This window comes from Magnolia sinica, chromosome 4 (assembly GCF_029962835.1).
Source record: "Magnolia sinica isolate HGM2019 chromosome 4, MsV1, whole genome shotgun sequence".
NCBI classification, from domain to species: Eukaryota; Viridiplantae; Streptophyta; class Magnoliopsida; order Magnoliales; family Magnoliaceae; genus Magnolia; species Magnolia sinica.
Genome location: NC_080576.1, coordinates 73,292,630 through 73,300,164, shown reverse-complemented (window position 1 = coordinate 73,300,164; position 7,535 = coordinate 73,292,630).

Below are 7,535 nucleotides of genomic sequence, written 5' to 3'. Positions count from 1 at the left end.
ATAGGTTCATATGTCTATTGGTGTGAACAAAGCTCACACTCTTCTATCATGCAAGCGTAAGCTATAACATAATTTTTGAGCCAAATGAAAGGTTTTGTAGCTCTCTTCAGTCGATTTTTAACCACTTTTAGTTTCAACACTCAATATCTCCTATACATTCTTTTCATCAGTTTTACCTTTATTGATATTATAAACTTGTTGATCATCTGAATCAATAGGTTGATTTTAAATATCATTTAAAGATTCTAATTCAATTATCTTTCTTAACTTTGAGCTCTATAATTTATGTCTTTTTACAACGAATCATCATTAAAAACTACATCTCAACTAATTATTAGCTTGTGAGCAGTAGGTCGTACAATATGTACCCCTTTGTTCCACCTACATAGCAAAAAATAAAATAAAAAATTCCGAACCTCGTATCCAGCTTAAACCTATGTTTTTTTGTTATCCACACATAAGCATCACAACCAAAATTACGAAGGAGCAAATAATTAACAAAATTTTCAGACCATATATATTTAAAGATCTTACAATCTAGTGCAGTTGTAGGAAAACGATTTACCAAGTAACAAGTCGTATTAATGGTTTCCACCAAAAAATGCATCTTGAGCCTAACTGAACTTAACATGCTTTTAACATGATTGATTAACGTATAATTCCTACACTCTGCAACTTCGTTATGCTGTGAAGTACCAGGGACCATATAGTGCCTCTCAATGCCATGCTTATTGCAAAAATTCTTAAATTCTTTCGTAGTGTATTCTCATCAATTATCAAGATACTTAATTTCCTTTTTCTTTTGATTTTTAACAAATGCTTTAAACTTGTTAAAATAAGTAAACACATCACTTCTTCTTCTTAACATATAAATTTATACCTTTATGGAGAAATAGTCAATAAAGAAAATAAAGAACTTCGAACCTTCCAAGGATTCAAATGGAACATTCAAAGTATCAGAATGAATTAAATTTAAAACATTTTTACTTTTAGTAGTGGATGAAGAAAAATGAGCTATATAGCGCTTTTCAAATAAGCAATCTTCATAAAAATCTAAATTAATAGACTTTAAATTATGAAGTAAATTTTAATAAAAAAAAGTACCTTTAGTCTTTACTTGCTCGCTCATGAGACCTAATCGTCCGTATTAGATTGTAGCAGAGTCTGTCACAGTATTAACAATAATAACATCGCAAACCACGGTATCTTCAATCAAATGATATAAACTACCTATTAACTCTTTTTTCGCCACCATTATCGCCCATTTAACAATTTTCAATCAATTCTTTTAACTATAATTTTTTTAGCCATCTTTATCGAAATTTTCCAATGATAAAAGACTCTTCCATAAGTCTGGTATGTGTCACACACCAAAAATTATACATGTGAAACCATCAAACATAGTAATTTTAAAGTTTTCAATCCCTCTAATTTTACACGTACTATAATCACACATGTAAATTGTGTTGCCGTCACATGATTGATGTGTAAAAAAAAATAAATTTGTATGGAGTTATATGGAACGAAACACCTAAATCTAAAATCCATTGATGGCTTGGATTCTCTCATGAAATCATTGTAGACAACACTTCCCCATCCTCAAATGAATTGTCTTTCTCGACTGAATTTCCTTGGGAATCATTTGATTTTGATGCTTAATCATGTAAATCAAGTTTGTAATTTTCCTAACTTGCTTTCTTGAGCCTACAATTTTTGTACAAGTTACCATTCTTTCTACAATTCTAACACTTAAATGTTTTGTGCCTTTTTGACATGTATCTCGTTTGATCTCCCATTGGTACCATTTTCAATAGATATTCTTCTTAACATAGCATTACCAACAGATTCTCTATGCACTTTTCTGCGAGACTCTTCAACAAGCAATATAGTTGACTCCATAGTGAGATCTAGATTGTTGCTGAGATTCATAATAAAACCACCCCATGAATCTGACATCAAGTAGAGCAGAAGTGAGGCCTTTTCTTCATCGTAAATCGTCAAATCGACTGCCGCCAATATGTTAATTAGGGTGTTAAACCCATTAAAGTGTTCTTATAAAGGAAATCCTTCCTTCATCTTCAAGTTGTACAGTTGTCGTTAGAAAAATATCTTATTCGACATCAATTTTCTTTCATATATGTTTCGTAATTTATCCCACAAACCTTTTGCAGTGATTTGATTAGACTCTTTGAACAAAACCGAATCATTCAGTGCAAGAAGGTCCGCCATGGCTAATTGATTTTTCTCATGAAATATATCGTCTTTCATTTCTACGAGCTTCTTTACTTTTCCTTAATCGCAATTACACATCCTTCCTTCTCCAACATCGCATTCATCTTTAATTTTTATAACGAGTAATTAGATCCGTTGAGCTTTGGCACCTCGAATCTGGTAGAATTTGATGCAACTATCTGAAACGTAATTCCAAAACAAACACCAACACCGATTTTATGCTAAAAGGTTTACCGACCTTAGCTTTGATACCAATTATTACAGAAAAATGCCCACACGTGATTAATGTAAGCGAGGCCAAAACACAAAAGAAAGGGATAAACAAAAGCTAAAAGGGCCAAACCAAAATAAGAGACAAGAGGTATAAGGATCTACATATTTTGATAATATGCTTACTCCATGGGGTAGTAATTTAAAACTTTCTTCTTCACCAGAAATAAGAGAAACAAAAATATAAGGCTTACATTTCTCTCACCCGTATAAGGAATCCCATACCAAGGAATACCCCAGAAGATAAACTGAATAGAATAACATTCTATACATGTGTATCTCCTTATATAGACAAAGTCATAAGATAGAGAATATGCAAAGCACTAAGAAAAGTTAGGTTTCATAGCATAGTTGTACGTACGTAAGAGAGAGAGAAAGAAGAGTTAAAGAGAGACAGGAAAGGAAGAGATGTCTCCCACTGAGATACCTCATCTCTCAATGCTCAACATGCTACATCAATGGAAACCAAGGGGTTGTTTGGATATAAGAACAATTTGGAGTTGGGTTTCAATAATGGCTCGTATTCATTGTAAAAAGGTTCATTTATTAGATGGTTGGATGGCTCAATGCTAGAAACTTTTTGGTTTAGTAGCGGAACAATCATAACTGTTTCTTATGATATGGTCCACTTAAGAATTGGATTTGCCTTATTTTTGGGCTCATGCCCTAAAATGACCTAGCAAAATGGATGGATGGTCTGGAAACAGAATATATACATCAAGGTGGGTGTGTCCTAGTGTAGTCTGTAAGACCTATACCCTATTTAACCCTTTATATGCTTTATTTCTAGTGTCGGCATGTTCTTGGTGGGCCAAATCGACAAGTGTTGATTGCGACCCTATTTTAGTACCGCAACACCTCGAGAGCTGTACCCTAGCGACCGCACGGGCGTTATGATTCCAACGCCATGCAGCACGCCTCATTGCGATTCTTAAATTATAAGTTGCAGTTTTGGGCACAATTTGAGGTACGCTGCACAACGCACACAGCCCCCACGTGCACAAATCCCAATATTGTTAAATCAATCAAATCATCTATCAATCAATAATCCATCCATCAACCAATCAATCAAGCCATCACTTCTCTCTCCCCATTAGCCAAAGTAACTCATGCCTTCAATCATTCAACCCATGTCTTACCTATGCTTAGCCATCACTCTTTCCTTTTTTTCTCTCCATTTTACCCTTTCATCTTCTTCTTATTCCCTCCCTATCCTAAAATTTCTACCACAAAATCCCCTAACTCCCTCTCATTTCTACCATTTCCTAGCAAGAGAGTAGAAAGAGATTTAGAGAAAGAAAAAAGATTAGAGAGAATTAAGGAGAGATTGAGAGAGAGAGAGAGAGAGAGAGAGAGAGAGAGAGAGAGAGAGAATAAAGGAAGATTAGGAAGATGGTTTAAGAGAAAAGAGAGAGCTTGAGAGAGAATTAGGAGAGATCAAGAGGTTAGGAGGAAGAGAGATTAGAAGAGATTAGGGGTGGAGAGAAGCTTGGTGGACCATCCGATCGCCAATCCGGGCTGATCCAACCATTCGTCTTTCGTTGTAAGTGCATGGGAGGATCAAAATCGTCTCTTTCTTTGTGATTTTTTTCATCTTGGTGGGCCCATGAGGGTGGGACCCACCTTGATCATGTATGGTGGACCCCATAGTGGCGGGGGTCCTACCCTAATGGCAAGATTTCCTTCCCTTGCTTCTTCTTTCCATTTCATTTCCCTTCATTTTTCTTCTTTGATGATGTTGTGGGGCCCACAAGTGGGCCACACAGTTGGAGGGTGTGACCTGCACAATATCACAGCCTGGACCACCTTGTGTGGCCCACTGTGATGTTTATTTTCCAACTAACATATTGTTTAGATCACATGGATCTAGATGAAGGAAAAACACCAAGAATCAAATTGATCCAAAGCTCCTTGGGCCCATCTCGAGCTAGCCCACTTGATGGATGGTTCAAATTCCCAATGTGGACCCCACAAGAGGGGGGGAATAAATAACAAAAAAAAAGTCCAGACACTGGATGTTTTCCATGTCACATATGCTGGAACTGTCCAACGTTTAGACGCCACTAATGCAAGAGGGAGAGTGGGGCCTCCACTCCTGGACCCTAACTTGATGTATATATTTAATCCATGCCATCCACTAGTTTTTCTAGATTATTTTAGGCCACAGGCCAAAAAATGAGGCATATCCGAGTCTTAAGTGGACCGCACTAAGGGAAACAATGATTGGCTGTTGAAACCTTTCGAGGCTTGCCGTGGAGTTCCTGTTCGTGTGAATCAGCCCAAATCAAGTCCATTGGACCCCGCTCGATTTATGAAAAGATGTGAACAGAGTATATCACACTCATGGGGCCCACCTTGATAGGGCATCCCCAATATATATATATATATATATATATATATATATATATATATATATATATATATATATATATATATATATATATATATATATATATAACAAAGGCGTGGATTGGGGCACACTCATGGGACCTCCCATTATGTATTTGACTTATCCACTTTGTTCATTTGTTTGGCCAAATCATTTTAGGCCAAGAGCCCAAATATCAAACTGATTTAGATCTTAGGTGGGCCACACCATAGGGAACTGTGGGGGTAAAAACCTCTTGGACTTTGGATTTCTTGGATTTGAGATCCCTTGGACATGGAAATCCTTGGTTTTGGAATCCCTTGGACCTGGGAATCCCTGGATTCTAAATCCCTTGGATTTGGGGCCCTCTTGGACTTGGGATTCTTGGGTTTCTGGAATCCCTTGGATATGTTTAGCACCCTGAATTCAAAATCCCTATAATCCTAAGTTTAATGCAATGTGCATATGCAAGTGTTTGAAATTAACTTTAAAATCCTTAATCAGTGTATGTATGTAATGTTAGCATTATGATTGTATTAATTCGTTGATGCATGTACTTTGCTTGAAATGATGAAATCCCAAGACTTAGATGAGCCACAAGTACAGGATCACATCCTAGTGACTAACCAACGATTTATAACTGTTGCTTACATCAGGAATGTTCAAATGGTGCAGATCATCCTATTGATGCCAATAATAATCTCATTGTTTTAGGATATCATCAGTGGGCCATTTGCCCAATATCTTGATTATCAATGGACCCACCTTGGCATATGTATCTTACCCATGCCTTGCATCCAATTATTAGTTTTGTATGTGCAAGCTACGTGAGGAGCTGATGTTACTCTAACGTGGGCTACACCATATAGGCTTCTATATTTCTAGTGAAGCCTGTTGTTCGTCTCCCACTTTCTGTATATGACGTGCCAATTAGGGTTGATTATCTCATGATATGTCTGATAACATGTAGGTGTATTTAGCCTGATAAGACACACTGATAACATGTTTAGTATAATGGATATCATGCTCATTTATATGCCCATACACATCATTTATATGCTTGTTGTGGATGATGATTGATCATAGTATACGCCTTTCGACTTTAGATACTTAGGGGAACCCATATAAGATAGGGTTGCCCCACATGATCGCGGGCTATGCGCAAGTTTGGTGCATGACTTGGACAGTATGACTCATGCATTCTGTATGTCACGATCACTTTTACACCCTAGAGACATCGGGGTTGTGGCCTCCACAAGCAAATCATAGATGGCTAGATTAGATATTGAAAAAATCTGTTTTAGCATCAAGGCGCTATGGATGTACTTGGTAAAAGTCCTTAAACCCTTGTGGTACCAATAGGATGCTTCAATGTCGAGATCGAGTGGATAATAGAAGCGCCAAAGTGCCAAATACTAGTAGGCCGCGTCTCTCACTGTGTCGTGGTCGGTTGAAAATGAGTGTGATCTTATCTACCCGAGGGTAGGGGGCTGTAATCTAAGTTAAGTCTGACCACCTCGTAAATGAGTTTGCTATAGACAAGCCTGGTGGGCATTGACATACCACTGACGAAGCGGATAGGGAGGTCTATTCCACTCACTTGGTCCTGCGCGTGATGGGGCGGTAGCTAGTGTTGGAGTGTACTAGTACCCAGTGATGTTTCTAGTGATGAATTGTTCTGATATATAGACTAGTTGAGGATCATCATATTTACGTTGCGATGCGTTTCTAGCATATGACATTCGGCCATGTAGACCTTGCATTGCATAGCCTTGGTATGGCTAACAACATTCATAGACCTGGCAGCTTACCCATCTATCATCTTCTGTATAATCTGATATATGCATTATTGTCATATGCATTGTGCACGCACGCACGCACACACACACACACACACGACAATGTGCACGCACGCGCACACGCACGCACACACACACACACACACACACTCTATTAAGCTTCGTAGGAGGTATATGCGTGTTTGTTTATGCTGCAAGTGATGCTAGGACGTATCAGCAGCATTGAGCCCAGAGCATGAGCCTGATCTTTTGAGTTTTAATTACATCTTGTATTTCCCTTTAGCAATATACTCAAAGATTATATTAGTGGATATGTGGTGATGATGTTGTTTTTAACTTGGGTACACTTGTGGTTATGCTCATTTACAAAAAAAAAAAAAAAAAGTTCACCATGAAAACCCTCCTTATACGATCCCATGATCGGAATCCGGTGTATGGGAAATAAGAGCCGAGAATGGAGTACTACGGAGGTTGTTGTCACTGGATTTGACGACTGAGAATTTTGTGAGCCCAGTTCTTGAGTTTGGGACATGACATAATCCAGGCGGCTCAATGAAAGGCCCACATGTCGGCACTATATATGAATGGTGGATGAAATCTTACTTGCGCCTCGAGGATATCTTTTCACCCTACTTCCTTTGGTGACACATCACTTATCAAAATCAGAACAGTTAAGAGCCATAAACACGTTTGCGATCAAGAAAAGCAAGATATTATAAGGACATATGACTGTTACACAAGTGGCACGAATGGTCGAGCAACGTGCTCAACAAGTTATATAAAGCCATGTCGATGTCAGAGATCTTTCGCAATCTAGATACACACTTCAAGGCCATCTAACACAATTATGCCAAAAAGACAAACTT